The sequence below is a fragment of the Ambystoma mexicanum genome, chromosome 13, assembly GCF_040938575.1.
Source record: "Ambystoma mexicanum isolate Mex_15411 chromosome 13, UKY_AmexF1_1, whole genome shotgun sequence".
In the NCBI taxonomy this organism is placed as follows: Eukaryota; Metazoa; Chordata; class Amphibia; order Caudata; family Ambystomatidae; genus Ambystoma; species Ambystoma mexicanum.
This window is the reverse complement of record NC_090938.1, coordinates 207,179,855-207,194,891: the sequence shown is the minus strand read 5'-3', so window position 1 is coordinate 207,194,891 and position 15,037 is coordinate 207,179,855. Positions and strand designations below refer to the sequence as shown.

The 15,037-nt window shown below is 46.5% G+C and overlaps 1 protein-coding gene across 1 annotated transcript in view; it reads left to right on the top strand.

Moving 5' to 3' along the window:
- The window catches only part of SARS1 (seryl-tRNA synthetase 1), a 345,554-nt gene that overhangs the window by 160,793 nt on the left and 169,724 nt on the right, over positions 1–15,037 (top strand). The window lies entirely within an intron of this gene.

Sequence of the window (15,037 nt, the reverse complement as noted above, 5' to 3'; positions counted from 1 at the left end):
GAGCTGAAAGTCCAAGGTTGGGATAGTATGCCAACCAATCTGTTGGTGTAAGAGGGCAACCTAACATGCAGTGTTGCATAGACCAATCCGCTGCTATTTTATCCGCTATAATCAGTACTGTACGTATTTAGAGGTAGTTCAAGGCATGCCCTACAGATAAGGGGCAGCCAATGATCTATTAATTCTTATATTCTATAGATAGATGTGTTCCCTTAACCGATCCCTTCCTTCAATAGGTTTTATGATTTGCCACATAGGATGACGTCGTAGATGATGCATATTTGGTATAAGGCCTCTGTGTAATGAAGTTAGCATGTGAGTGTACATGCATCAGTCTGATGCCTATCGGCTCTCCCTGCTTTATTAAATGAGAATGAAGTAGTACTTAGCCATATTCCTTGAGTCTGTTTGGTTATTTGGTGTTGGGAGTTTTCCTAAAGTCCTACTGGTAGTAAGACTTTAATAAGCTATCCCACTGGTTTGTAGATCTCCAATTCTTAGTAGAGTGGCAGAGCAGTCATGCTTATCTTAAGAGGAAGATGTGAGTTGTAGGTAAGTACACTGAACGTTAGTTAGACATGCACACCAAAGAAACTCTTACACTTATAATTTATATAAAATTATTTCTGATGTTTGTTAATCTGCTTAGAATCACATGCTGTGCATAGGTCCGACATCCAGTGGTCACTGCGGAGTATTGCATTTTGTTTTTCGTAGTCGAAAAGGGACGTCGACAAGGCGTGTCTGAAACACTATCCCTATAGTGACATGCGTTGTACCCACAATCCCTCACGCGTCGAGGTCCCTCAGATTGTTTTTTTCCGCCCAGCTACTCGTCGCCTTTACGCGGAGCTCCTCGAGAGACATTGCAAATTTCATCTCCTCGACCTTTGGTCGTTTTCTCATTAATATTAAACACATACTCCCTCCCTCGACGCAGTTGTGAAGCTGTTCTCCGCCGAGCAAGATCTTCGACGGAGGGTCGAGCGGAGGAGATCCTTCGGCGTTGCCGAACACGTGGCCTGGCCTCGCAGGCCATATACAGTAGGGAGAGTGGGGTCGTGGAACATCTCTGGTTCTTTTCTGAGAATGCCTTTCCCTTTCCCCTTCCTTTCCCTTGGGGTGGTTATCACGATTTATTACCTCGGCTATGGAGAGGACACCCTTTAGATTTTGCCCGCTTTGCAAAGGCAAATTTACTTGGAAGGACAAGCATTCACGGTGTAACCGCTGCTTGCCCCTCGATCACAAGGAGGAAGGTTGCGCGGCTTGTCGGCTTCTTAAGCCTAAAACTCTAAAAGACCGTAGGGTTAAAAGGTGGGCGGCCTACGCGATGTCGAAGGCCGAAGGTTCACCCGCCGCTGCTACCACCGACAGTGACGAACGCGATAACACGACCTCCGCTACGGAAGTCGAAAACCCCTCTAAGGAGCGCTCGCGCGCTTCGTCGTCTGTCCCCGGCCCCGACGGGCTCGGCTCACGCCCTGCTTATGGGGATGAACACCCCGGCGACATTGACGCACACAAAAACACACTTAAGCACACAACCCACGGCTCTTCTTCGTCTAAGACGAAGAGAGCTTTGGCGCCCAAGGAGACGCAGGTTCCACCGGCGGCCTCCTCGGACCATTCGGGTTCGAAGCCCCTCTCGCAACCGCAGCCGCGACCAGCGACTGGGCTTTCGGCAAATAAGGGCGCCGCCCCTAAACCATCGGCCGGCGCGCATCAACAAAAGGCACATACCGCCGTAGAGCGATTGACACCTATAGCGTCAAAAACGCAAGCTTCCGCCGACAAACAAGTCTCCGAGAGCTTGGCGAGGATCGCTGTAGCCGACTCCCATAAGCGTACGCCGAAAGTCACGTCGAGCGCTACGCACAAGTCGAAAGACACGCCGAAAAAGCACGAAGGAAGGCAGGGACTACCCCTTCAGTCGGGGGGGTCACCCAGCACACCTGAAGGCCTTTCGGAGGGCGACAGGACACTTTCCTCGACGCTTTGGGAGAGGTCGAGCCGTTTCCAGCTAGATGACTCTATTTCTCCCCCGCCAGACCGCTCTGAGGTACCCCATGAAACCATGGAAAGACTCCACCTCTGTATGGAGAGGATGGAAAGGTTTATGAATACCCAGACCTCTCAAACTCCCAAGAGGACTAGAGAAGGGCCTCAGGAGGACCCCAGGGCCAAAAATCCGAGGCTAGTCGATCCCCAGGTGGACACAGCCTCAGACTTCCATAATGTATACGACCTCACTGGGGAGGAACAATACTTGGAGGAGGAGGATGATTTCATGGACGATGAAGGACAGAACCAGGAGGAATGTCTGGAAGACAGGCCAGACATTATAGAAGAAGGCTTCGGAGAAAACACAGAAGATGGACCTTCGCACCCCTGGCAATCCCCATCAGTATTTTCCGACACTGATGTCCTAAACCTAAATCCTCCTGACAATTCACCGGTTAGGAACACGTCTCCAATTGACGATCAGCCCACTTTCAATGCACTGTTGCGCAGAGCAGCAGCACATTTCGAACTGGACACTGGGGAGCTCTCTCCAGAATTAGACTTTGTGGAAAGAGTAATTAAAGAGAAACCCCCGGTCAGCCAGACCATTCCCCTCCTAGCTTCAGTGAAGAGAAGAATCATCCCTTCGCTGGCCACTCCCGCATTGATCAGAGGGGTCAATCCGAGAATTGAAAAACTTTTCACTCCTTCTCCCTCAGACCCGCTCTACATTAGGGGACATTCCATTCCGGATTCCCTAGTAGTATCTAATACTAGAAAGAGGGCAGGGGTACCACTTTCCACCAGTGAGGCACCCCCTGACAAGGAGGGCAAAAGGCTATATGCCCTTGCAAAAAGAGTAACTTCCTCGGCTGCCTTCTCAGCAAGAATTGCGAACAACAATTCTTTGCTTGCTAGCTATGCAGACGCGCAGTGGGCCAAACTACGCAAGGACGCCGAGGAAGCACCGGAGCCTTTACGTACACGCCTACTTTCAACTATTGGCGAAGGAACCCAGGTGAACCAGAGCATTGTAAAAAACTCTCTGGACGCGGCAGAAACAGCGGGACGTTCCCTGGTGCAGGGAATACTCCTAAAACGCCATGTATGGCTGCGCAACTCAGGGTTTAAACCGGAGACACAGGCGTCTTTAATAAATAAACCTGTGGAAGACTCTAACCTCTTCGGGAAAGCGGTGGATGAAGCGCTAGAGATGGCTAAAAAAGAGTTCGATACTATCAAGACTCTTGACCAAATCTCTAAGCCCACTACCAGACGCGGCTATGGCAACAAACGCTTTTTTCGTGGCCAACAACAACAACAAAGTCAGCATCAACAATACCCTGCCACCAATTACCAGACCAATAGTGGGCAGTACAGCCAAAGAGGCCAACGCCGGGGTAAAGGGAGAGGTCGGGGATCCACCCCCAGAGGCTCCCAAGCCCCCAACAACTCCAAGTGACGCGAAGATTCGCGTCCCCTCCCATGCAACAACGGTCGGGGGCCGGATAACATCCTTTCTTCCTGCATGGGAGGAGATAACGTCAGACCGTTGGGTACTTTCCACCGTAGCCCACGGATACTGTATCGAATTCAACAGTTCCCCATCCTACAGACCCCCGAGGGGACGTCGCATGACACCGGAACATCTTGCCATCCTTCTCCAAGAAGTACAACAACTGCTGGAAAAAGAAGCCATAGAGGTCGTGCCTCTATCTCAGGTAACGGAAGGTATTTATTCAGTGTACTTCCTTGTACCCAAAAAGGATCTAACCATGCGCCCTGTATTAGATCTGCGCCCAGCAAACAAGTTTATCAAACCCCAAAAGTTTTGTATGGTAACCTTACAGAAAGTGATCCCACTGCTTTCTCAGGGAGATTACATGACAACATTGGACATGAAAGATGCATACTTTCATATTTTAATGTTGCCAGCGCACAGAAAATACCTCAGGTTCATGATAGAGGGCAAACACTACCAGTTCAAAGTGCTACCCTTCGGCATAGCATCAGCACCAAGGGTATTCACGAAGGTGCTGGCAGTGGCAGCGGCCCACCTGCGCAGGTTGTCCATCCCAGTTTACCCTTACCTCGACGACTGGCTCATAACAGGGGATTCTTACGAAACATGCTTCTCCAATACCCAAAAGACGGTAGACCTTTTGTTCCAGTTGGGCTTCTCCATCAACGAAAAGAAGTCCAGTCTAGACCCCAGTCAAATCAAGCAATTCCTAGGGGCTCTAATTCAAACAAAGGACGGCCTCGTCTTCCCCTCCAAAGAAAGGGTCCAAAACATGCTGTTTCAGATCCCTCAATATGTGACCGGTCGAGGGGTGACGGTACGCAAAGCAATGCGCTTGCTAGGAATGATGGCGTCGTATTTATTTGGTACCTCACGTGCGCCTGCGCATGCGCCCAATGCAAGAGTGGCTCAACAGCCAGTGGTGTCAGGCCAGCGGACTATGGGAGGATCTAGTTGTGGTCTCGCAAGCCTTGGTTCTCTTGCTACGGTGGTGGACAAAGGAAAACATGGAAAAAGAGAAACCCTTTGCCACACCCGCGGCGGAAGCCACTCTAACCACAGACGCATCCCTCACAGGATGGGGGGCGCACCTATCCCATCAGACTGCTCACGGAGTGTGGACTCCGAACGTAGCATCCAAACACATACATCTACTGGAGCTACTAGCTGTGTTCAAGGCGCTAAGAGCCTTCCAGGAACACCTACAAGGCAAAACAGTAATGGTCCTTACAGACAGCACCACAGCCATGTACTACATCAACAAGCAGGGGGGCACCCACTCTCCAGGCCTGTCCAAACTGGCCCAGAATATATGGTAGTGGGCTCTCAAACAGGACATGTTCCTACTATCACTACATGTACCCGGGGAACTCAATCTGCTGGCAGACAGACTCAGCAGAGATTTCCCCCTGCCCGAAGAGTACGAATGGCGCCTGCACGAAGACATCGTCTTCGACGTCTTCACACAATGGGGATTCCCAGAAATAGACCTGTTCGCAACCCTGGAAAACTCACAATGCCTAAGTTACGCCTCCAGGTACCCCCAGAACCAATCCAAGGGGAACGGTCTGTCGATGCAATGGTCAGGGAAATTTGTTTACGCTTTCCCCCCCCCCCCCCCCCCCGACTCCCCTTCTCAACAGGGTGGTGCACAAGATGCACCAGGAACAAGTAACCATGATACTAGTGGCCCCAATGTGGGCCCGTCAACCATGGTTCGCTCACTTGATGGAGATGTCTCTATCTCCCCCAGTGAGACTCCCCTGCCCGTACAACATGCTGTCTCAGGACAAGGGCAGGACTCTGCATCCATGCCCACAGAACATGAACTTAGCAGCTTGGCTCCTGAAATCATAGAGTTCGGACATCTACAGCTCCCGCAAAAATGCATGGACATCCTCAGGGAAGCCAGAAAACCTAACACTCGCCACTGCTATTCTAGCAAGTGGAAAAGATTTGTCATCTGGTGCAGGAGTAAAAGCATCAACCCTATTGACTGCTCTCCCACACATGTTGTCCTATACCTGACCCACCTTTTGGATTCAGGTCTAGTGTTTAACTCCATTAAAGTCCACCTAGCGGCACTTTCTGCATACACCACTTCCCAACTCAAGGTGTCGTGGTGGAGGATCCCTGTTATAAAAGCCTTCATGGAGGGAGTAAAGAGAATACACCCCCCGATAGCTGACCCAGCTCCCGGTTGGGACCTTAATGTGGTACTTACCAGACTCGTGGGCTCTCCATTCGAACCCATGCACAAAGCATCTCTTAAACACCTCACTCTTAAGACTGCTTTTTTAATAGCTATCACCTCCATCAGGGAGAGTAAGTGAACTTCAGGCTCTTTCTATTCTAGACCCCTACGTTACAGTTCACAGAGATAAGGTGGTTCTACGCACTCACCCTAGGTTTGCCCCGAAATTTATTTCTAAATTCCAAGTAAACCAATCTATAGAACTACCAACGTTCTTTCAAAATCCTTCCAATTTGGGAGAAAGGACTCTGCACACACTAGATGTACGCAGAGCGGTCATGTTCTACATGGAAAGAACCAGACCACTGAGGAAGACTAATCAGTTCTTCGTCTCGGTGGCAGCAGCCAGAGAAGGAGATGCGATTTCAAAGTCCACTATTTCTAGATGGATTGTTCAATGCATCACTCTCTGCTATACTCTTGCTAAGAGAGAACTGCCCTTTAGGCCAAGAGCACACTCTACTCGAGGCACGGGGGCATCCATAGCATTCATTGCAAATGTTCCCCTTGAGTCCATCTGCAAAGCGGCTACCTGGAGTTCTGTGCACACCTTTACAAAACACTACTGTCTAGATGCACACTCTAGATCTGACTCCCAGGTGGGACAGGCAGTATTACGACACCTTTTCTCTACTGTTCCTTCTCATAACCCACCGCCAACTCCGGGTACTGCTCGCTAGTCTATGCACAGCATGTGATTCTAAGCAGATTAACAAACATCAGAAGACAATGCATTACTTACCGTAAAAGCATTTCTGATGGTTGTATCTGCTTAGATTCACATGCGCCCACCCTTCCTCCCCGCTCGGATGGAAGGAACATAGACTTCCTTTATATCTCTCTCTCTTTTCTGTACTCACTCACGTCTAGAAGGCTCCCTCAGGGCAGAAAAATACAAACAGAGGGACCTCGACGCGTGAGGGATTGTGGGTACAACGCACGTCACTATAGGGATAGTGTTTCAGACACGCCTTGTCGACGTCCCTTTTCGACTACAAAAAAACAAAATGCAATACTCCGCAGTGACCACTGGATGTCGGACCTATGCACAGCATGTGAATCTAAGCAGATACAACCATCAGAAATGCTTTTACGGTAAGTAATGCATTGTCATATTTATTATATATACAGCAGAATCACTATAAATACTTAAGACGTGTACACTAGAACTCTTCGGAATACACTTCAAAGGGCACTTTTACTTTTTTGTTTGTTCGCGGCTACATTTGTAGCAACGTTAGAAAGGCAAAAGAGAATGTGATCGTATTATCAGTTATTGCACGCACCTGCAGATTCTAACATTCATACGGTAATACATTTACTCTGCAAACACATATAGTAAAGTCACTTAAAAGGAGGAAAATGTTTAGTTAGTGTAATATTAGCCTGGTCCAAGGTTCTAGAGAGGGTTTCTTTGCCCAGTAAGTCTTTTAAGTCCCAATACGCAACACTAGCTGAAGGCAGTTCGGAGAGGGCACAAAGTCTTGACAAGCAGCAGAATACGAAGAGTTCCTGTGGATTTGTTCCAGTCTCTAGTGTTATAGAAGCAGCAAGTTAACGACTAACAAGGGAGACCTTTTTTTAAGGACTCGATGAAGGGACACAAGCAGCGGCTTGAATCAGACGGGTGACCCTGGACACCTCGGTGCATTCCAATGCTCTGGAGCGACTTCTTGGAATCAAGTAAGCAATACCCTTTTCCCCATAGTATCTTAGGTTAGAAGAAAATGTTTGTGTTGGATGCTCTGTGATGTTGCAGCTCTGGACACGCCCTCAGGATTCCTTGGTCTGATGACTGAAGGCAGGACAATGGATGGGATTTCTCACCAGCAGTCTCGAGGGAGGACCTGGGGCACGACTTTCAACAACTTCTTGGTTCACTCTGTGGTTTTGGCACCTTTTCTGCACCACCAACAAAGGATGCGGATCGCCCGGTCAATCTTCTTCACTTTCTCCAGTTTCACACTCTGATGAGAGTCTGGGCGAGTTAGATCGGATCTCTGCGGTGTCCTTAGGGGTTCAGCAAAGATTTGGACGGATTTGGCCTCTCCACGATGATGCACTCGAAATGGGCAGCAGGTCTCCTGGTATTGGGGTTCTGTAGCTCTGGAAATTCTTAGGACCTCGGGAGATGGCTCAGTTCAAAGTTAGTCTTGGGACTGGTTGTTCCCACCAGCCAAAGGGAAGGAGTCGTCCTCTTCGGAGCTCCTCTGTTGCACAGAAAACAGGGACAGGACAGCAGTGGTTGCTTCACGGTGTTGCAAAGGGTCGGCAGGTGTCTCTGGTTCTCTTCAGTTGCTTCAGCTTCCATTGGTCCACTTGCTTTTCACTCCAGAGGCCTCACCTTTTATACAGTTCCAGCAATCACTTGTCTGCAATCTCTCTCAGCATTTTATAGAGAGGGGCGTATGGCTGTTGAACGGAACAGCCAGACCCCCTTGTGGGAGCTGGCCCTATTCAGGCACTATGGCAGACAAAGGACAGGGGGGGTGGAAGACTCCACCACTTCCTTCCTGCCCAGATACTCTGCCCCAAGTTGATGCCCCTAGTGTGCACTACTGAGGCAATGCACATACCCTGCCATAAAAATTAAAATAAACAATATTTGGCAGAACACGTCCACTGCCACCAGTCAAAACTGAGATTGACTATGTGACTAAAAAGTCATAGAAGCAGAGAGAATGGGGGACACTATGTATCCCCTTGGCACTCCACTGAAGGTGGTGGGTGCCAATCTCAGACTATAGAGTTTTGGGAGAGATGCAAAGTATCTGTTTATCCTTTAGAGCGGTAGTTACTTGAGGATACAGAAAAAGGAATCTTAAAGGAGGACACTAAGTGTCCCCAGCAACACTGCCCATAAGGAAATGTGTGCTGCAGTGGTAAAACACAGATCCCTTCTAAGAGCTATGGAGCAGACAGACGCCATAGTACAGGTAGGATACAAAGAATAGAGTTCCAAAAGACAGCGCCAACAAGAATGGATGAGCTGAAAAAGGCTAAATTCTTTCAGTATTGTAAGAAAATGGTCCAGAAGTCCAGCAAAAAGTGCTGGGGGTCTCACTAGGATAGGAGGTGAAGCATAAAAATGATAAATCTCCCTAACATTTGGTCTGAGATCTTTATTTGTAGTTCCATATAGCACAAGAGAGGCTTCAAGGTGCTGGAACACATTTTGGTAGCAGTGCAGATGGTTGCGATCTAAACGACCTAGGCCAGATCTACAGCCTTGCTACTCGCTACTCCTGCCATTAGCCAGAAGACTGCGGAGCTTCCCGTGGAGATTGGCGTGCAAAGTCACAGGCAGGGAGATACTGTTGGCAGGTCCCCTTTTGATGAAATGCCTGTCTGGTTCCCTAAGGTGCCCCATGGACGGAAGGCAAAGTGGTCGATTGAGGGAGAGTTGATACATCTGTGACTCAGCTCGAGTCCCTCTGCAAGTAGAACAACAGTTGGCAAAATTAGGGGAGGGATTGATTGTGTGATTGTGTTTGTAAATAATACATGCAAAAGTAACAGAATGTTTGCGAGATTATAAACGGAAGAAATAGATACCTCAATTCCTGGTTCCAAGGGGGACAGAAGGGTATGCACTAGAATAAAGACTCCTGTTAGGGAGAATTTTCATTTCTGTGCTAATTCCATTCAACCTTAGAGACCCCCCCCCCCCCCCCCCCCATCTCTTTTGCTGGATTTAGGACTTTTTAATTTTAACTCCTGAGTGAGTGGGACCTTTTTCTCCCTCTCTCATGTGTTTTTACCTGACTTTGATTTTATGTTTTCACTGTTTTTGGAATCTTGACAAACTCCTTAGGCATCTGATTTTTTGTATAGTGACGCACAGCACCTTCAGTGTCACTGATAACTCCTTTGGATTTCTCTTAAGGTTTAAATACCTTTTCTTGGGTGTACAGTTACCAAGAATAGTAAAGTGAAATTGACTTTACTTACCTTTTCTGTTTGTAGGTCCAGCACACACCATTTTATGTGGAGTGCTGGGGGTGTCGTAGTAGCCCCTTATCCTACTTTCTCATGTTAAATTGTTTGTGTTACCCTCACTACTTTAAGTGGCTGGACGCAGTGGTTTAATTGTTCCTACCATTGTGCTTTTCTACAGAAGGCTGAACCCTCAGCTGCAGTACAGCACCCATGGGTGATAATTTTGTCAAAATGATCCCCCTGTCTTCTTTTTTCACCATTTTCTGTTTGTGAGGCCTTTCTTTGCTTTTACTCTGTGCGTTGAGACAGGTTTGAGCCTTTTAGTTTTCTTGCACCTGGCTACAGTGTGTCTGGGAGGACAGGATGTGAGGAAGGGTCCCAAAACTCCCCTGTCCTATGTCTCGAGGAGTGCCTGAACGAAACTAGTCCTGATTGGCCGGCTGGCTGTCCTAAAAGGACAGCCACCCTGCGGTGTGATTGACAGCCTAGGCGGTGCATGAATGGGAAAACTTGATTAAAAGGTGAGGTTATTTTTCACTTTACTTACTCAGTAACAGTAGTTTATCCCATAGAAGGTAGTTGAGCCTTGTGAAAGTCTGAAAGGCTTCCCTGTGTCACTGTACTGGGGTGTTGTGTGACGCAATTGAAAAAGATGATGCCTATGGCGTGTGTTAAACTCCATAACCAAAGAAAACACAGAGGTAAAATGCATATCAAAATACATGAGATAGTGGGGGGAAAAAGGGTCACACTCTCTCCAGGTAAAAAAATCAAGTCCTCAAAATCCAGCAAAGTTTCTGGGGGTCTCTAAGGTAGAGGGAATTAGCACATTTTGAGAATTCTCCCTAACAGCAGGATACAGAAGATAAAGTGCAGAGACTTGGGGAATTTCTACAGGCAAATAAGGCATACAGACTGGTATAAAACCCAAGAGAACCTCGAAGGATCTGTATCAAGGGCAACTGAAGGTATGTCAGATTACGTCATAACAGACAAATACAGAACATTGTCTTTAAACAGATTAGATATTCATGATGCAGAGAAGGGCAACAGCCATACGAGCTGGGGCATAATTATGTCAGACGAAGAAAGGGAGGGGGAACGAGAGGGCACGAAGAGAGGGTAAATGATCAGATCTAGAGGACCCTAAAGAAAAAACACCAGAACCGACACCATACACTGAGCGACCACAAGCACGATTGTGCAGTATAGGGGATATATACCTGCCTTATGTAAGCAGATTAAGGTCAATACCAAGGAGACAAACTGGTGAGACCTGCCTGGAAGATGAGGAGTGTAGGCAAGTATGCTTATGAATTCCTGTTATTGGAAAAGGAGGCAGGAGGACCACAATATATACTGTGGCCACAAATCGACAGATAATTTGAGATGTAAATTGCTGAGTTTGACTTCCGGTCTGGGAAAATTGATTTATGAGTTAGAAAGCATGACCAGGAAGACGTTAGCTATAGGTGACATAAAAGACTTGCTAGCAGCCATCCTAGGGGAGAGCGAGCTGATGCCATTTGGAAGCAAGCAGGATACGCAGGTGTGATCACACAAAACACGACACATGTTGGTGCGCCATTCAATAATTGCCGAGCAGATGTATGTTGGGCGCTCAGAGTACAGTATCCTGATACATCAGACATGGGCGCGATTATGACTAGGAAAATGGGAGAGGATGAAGACCCTTTCCTTTTTAATCAAGATATTGAAGAGAAATGGCGTCTTGAGACACCTGAACGATGGGATAAAACAGTGGTATTCTTTTACCCCATTTTGTGTCATGGGCTGCCCAAGCCAGTGCAAGAGCAGTTAAAGAAACAGGTGTGCATGGAAACAAAGCCATGGCCAGAAATACAATTGACGATTGTGCATCACTGGCGATTGTAACAAGAGAAGAATAAGAAAAAAGTCGAGGGCAGGAAGAGACGAAGTTAGTCCAGAAAATGTTATCTAAACTTGCTATAGAGGGAGTGGTATTGACAAGTAACTACAGTGCAGTGACACAGGAAATGCAACCAGTGCAGCAAAATAACGTAGTGTAACCCATGGATCAGGATGGGTACAATTTATGGCCAAGAGGAAGAGATTGGCCTGGAGGAGGACGATTAGGTGGATTTCAGGACCCTCAGGGAAGAGGAGGATTTGATGGTGGACAACCGCAACAATGTTGGAATTGCGGTATGAGAGGACACATAGCAAGAACATGCAGAAGCGGAGGAGGCATGTAACAGAATTGGCAAGCTCCAAGAGGGGGTATGGGTTTTGCTTCACAATATAATCAAGAACCAGAGGAATATTATGCCTAAATTTATACACAGGCTCAGACGTGTGCGCCGGAACCCCAACAAATGCAGCAAGCGCCTCTGCAAATGCAATTGCCACAAGGGCAAGCACCCATGCAAGCACAAAGTACAACTCCAGCAGGCGCAGACAGAGCAGGCTATAATACCACAATGGAACATGACCACAGGAGCCCAACAAGCACCCACACCTGAATTGGGGAATGTGACTGTGATAGGAGGAAATCCTTTCACAGGTATAGGGATGAATTTATATCCACAACAGGAGAGCCCACAGAGCGACCTGATGTAGTCAGTACTATTTGTGACACCAGACCGCCAGGAGGAATCAAGGGTCAGGGTAACGATAGGAGGCAAGACATTTTCATTTTTTGTAGACACTGGGACTACTCGTTCCTGTGTCCATGAGGGAAAATACCCAATGTTGGGTACTTCCATGAATGCTCAGGGATTCTATCGGGCAATGAGTTTAGGTCCTTTTACAGATGAATTACCAATCTCTATAGGAGAACACGATATGTCCATGCCATTATTATATTCTAGACAGCCGCCAGTTAACATATTTGAACGTGACTTGATGAAACTTAACATGACGATATCCTTTACTGACAAAGGAATAGTGTTATACTCTAGGGATACATTATATAAATGTGGGAGTGTTTATATTGGCCTTTAAAGGCAGAAGGCATTACAATTTAGTTCCTTTAGATCCAGAGGTATTTTTATATGGAGTGACTGTTTATTATCATGGTTACCTAGATCGGTAGATAAATATTGAGAATACTTGATTAATTTTGGTTTAGACCAGAGATTCCCATGGACGATGAAGGGAAGATTATCCCCTTGGAATTGGAACCAGCAGTGGTCAGAGAGGAGAGGGTGATGCTTCATGGGGACAGGTGATGAAGGAAGAGGATGGAAAACAGTGGTAGCCCTCCGTCAAGGATACTGGTTGACAGATTTGACAGACAAAGAATTGTTGAGAGATGACTATTCAGATGAACTGTTTTTTTTTTTAACAAGTCTCACTTATTGGATTAAAGTAGAGAATATAGAAATACTGCAGAGAATGGCTTTGGTAAAAAAGACCGTCATTCTTCCAGGAAGACTTGGAGAAAGTGGCAAAGATTTTATGGACTACAAGTCCATATGATGTGGGTCTATTAAAAGGAATAGGAGCAGTTAAAATCAAACTAAAAACAGGAGCCCTTTTGCCACGGGCAAAGCAATATCCCATGTCCAGAGAAGCGGATGAAGGTATATTTGAGACCATTTCTGCTTTAATGAAACAAGGCATATTAGTGCCATCGGATTCATCATGTAACACGGCTGTGTACCCTGTGAAGAAATCAAAGGGGTGAGGGGGTTTGTGGAGATTTATACAGGACCTTCGCGCCTAAACAATATAGTCGAAGCAGAGTTTCCTATAGTTCCAAATCCAACGACAATACTGTGCAACATCCCATCCAAGGCCCAATATTTCAGTTAAAGATTTAAAAAATGCCTTTTCGGTTCCCATTCATGAAGACTCACAAGATGTTGACTTCCTTTTCGTATAGAAATAACCACCTGTAACATACTCGTTTGCCCCAGGGGTACTGAGTCCGTTCGATCGGACCTGGGTAATGTCCAACTCGAAAGTGCAATAATTCAGGTCGTGGATGACATTTTAGTGTGCAGTGAGACAGAAGAAAGATGCAGAGAAGACTCTGTTAAACTTCTGCCTATACTCTGAGAGGATACAAGGTAGACAATGAGAAGTTACAATACTGTCAATAAGAGATCTTGTACATAGGACAGTTGATATCTCATGATGGGATAAAAGTGACACCTGAGAGAGCAGAAGCAACATGAAAACCGTAGCATCTAAAACGGTGAGGGAAATGCAACAGTTACTAGTTTCTAGTAACTATTGCAGGGCATGGGTTTTTAATAACAGCACATATATTCAACCACTTTTAAAAGGACTTAAAGAAGCACAGGTGAACAAGAGCACAATAACGTGGACAGATGAGATGACTGAAAGATTTGAAGAATTAAAGGCCATCAGTACAGCCCCTGTATTGGGGATGCCAGATTATAATGAAGAATTTGACCTATTCTCCCATTCAAATGGAGAAGTTATGACAGCAGTTCTCGCACAGAAGACATTAGGACATGGACACAAACCATTGGCTTAATATAGTGGGATTTTAGATCCAGTTATGAAGGGACACTATGATTTGATTTTTTTGTATTTATAGCACGCACATGACGAACTTAATCGTATATATACCTGTGAGCAATCTTTAGCTGCTGCTGCATTCACAATTGAAAATGCTTCAAGCATAACAAGGGGGTGTCCAATAACCTATGTAGAACATGCATTATTTGCGATTTTAGAGAAACAAAAAACTACATTGACTACACAAAGAGCCTCACGGTATGAGGGGATTTTTTCCAATCCTGCAAACATTGTTAAATGTAAAACAGTAAATCCAGCAATGTTCATAGCAGAACCAGTAGGAGAGGATGATTGTGTACATGTTTGCACAACGTATACTGAATGTGATAATATTCCGCAGGCTAGAGAAAATACCCTTGGCAGGGGGAAGCTGCTTATATTGATGGGTTATCAAGAATTGACCAGATAACCGGGGAGCAGCGGTATTAAAGCTAAATAGAGTAGGTGAATTCGAAGTTTTGCCAATATGAAATTATCTTCGAATTATTCAGCACAGGCTTTAGAATTAGTGGCGCTCCATGAAGCGCTGCAGCGATTTGAGGATGAGTAAGTGACGGCGTACTCTGGCTCCGCCTATGTGACGTCAACTATATATGCAGGTTTGTCACATTGGAAAAGGAGGAGCTTCCTCCACGCAGACTGCACTCCAGTACAACATCCAGCCCTATTGAAAGGCATATAGAGGCATGAAGTCTCTCATTGACCCTAGCCGTCGTAAAAATACGCTGTGCATTTCAAAAGAACAGACTGAATTTCCTGCGGAGACTAAGCCGCAGATGTAGAGG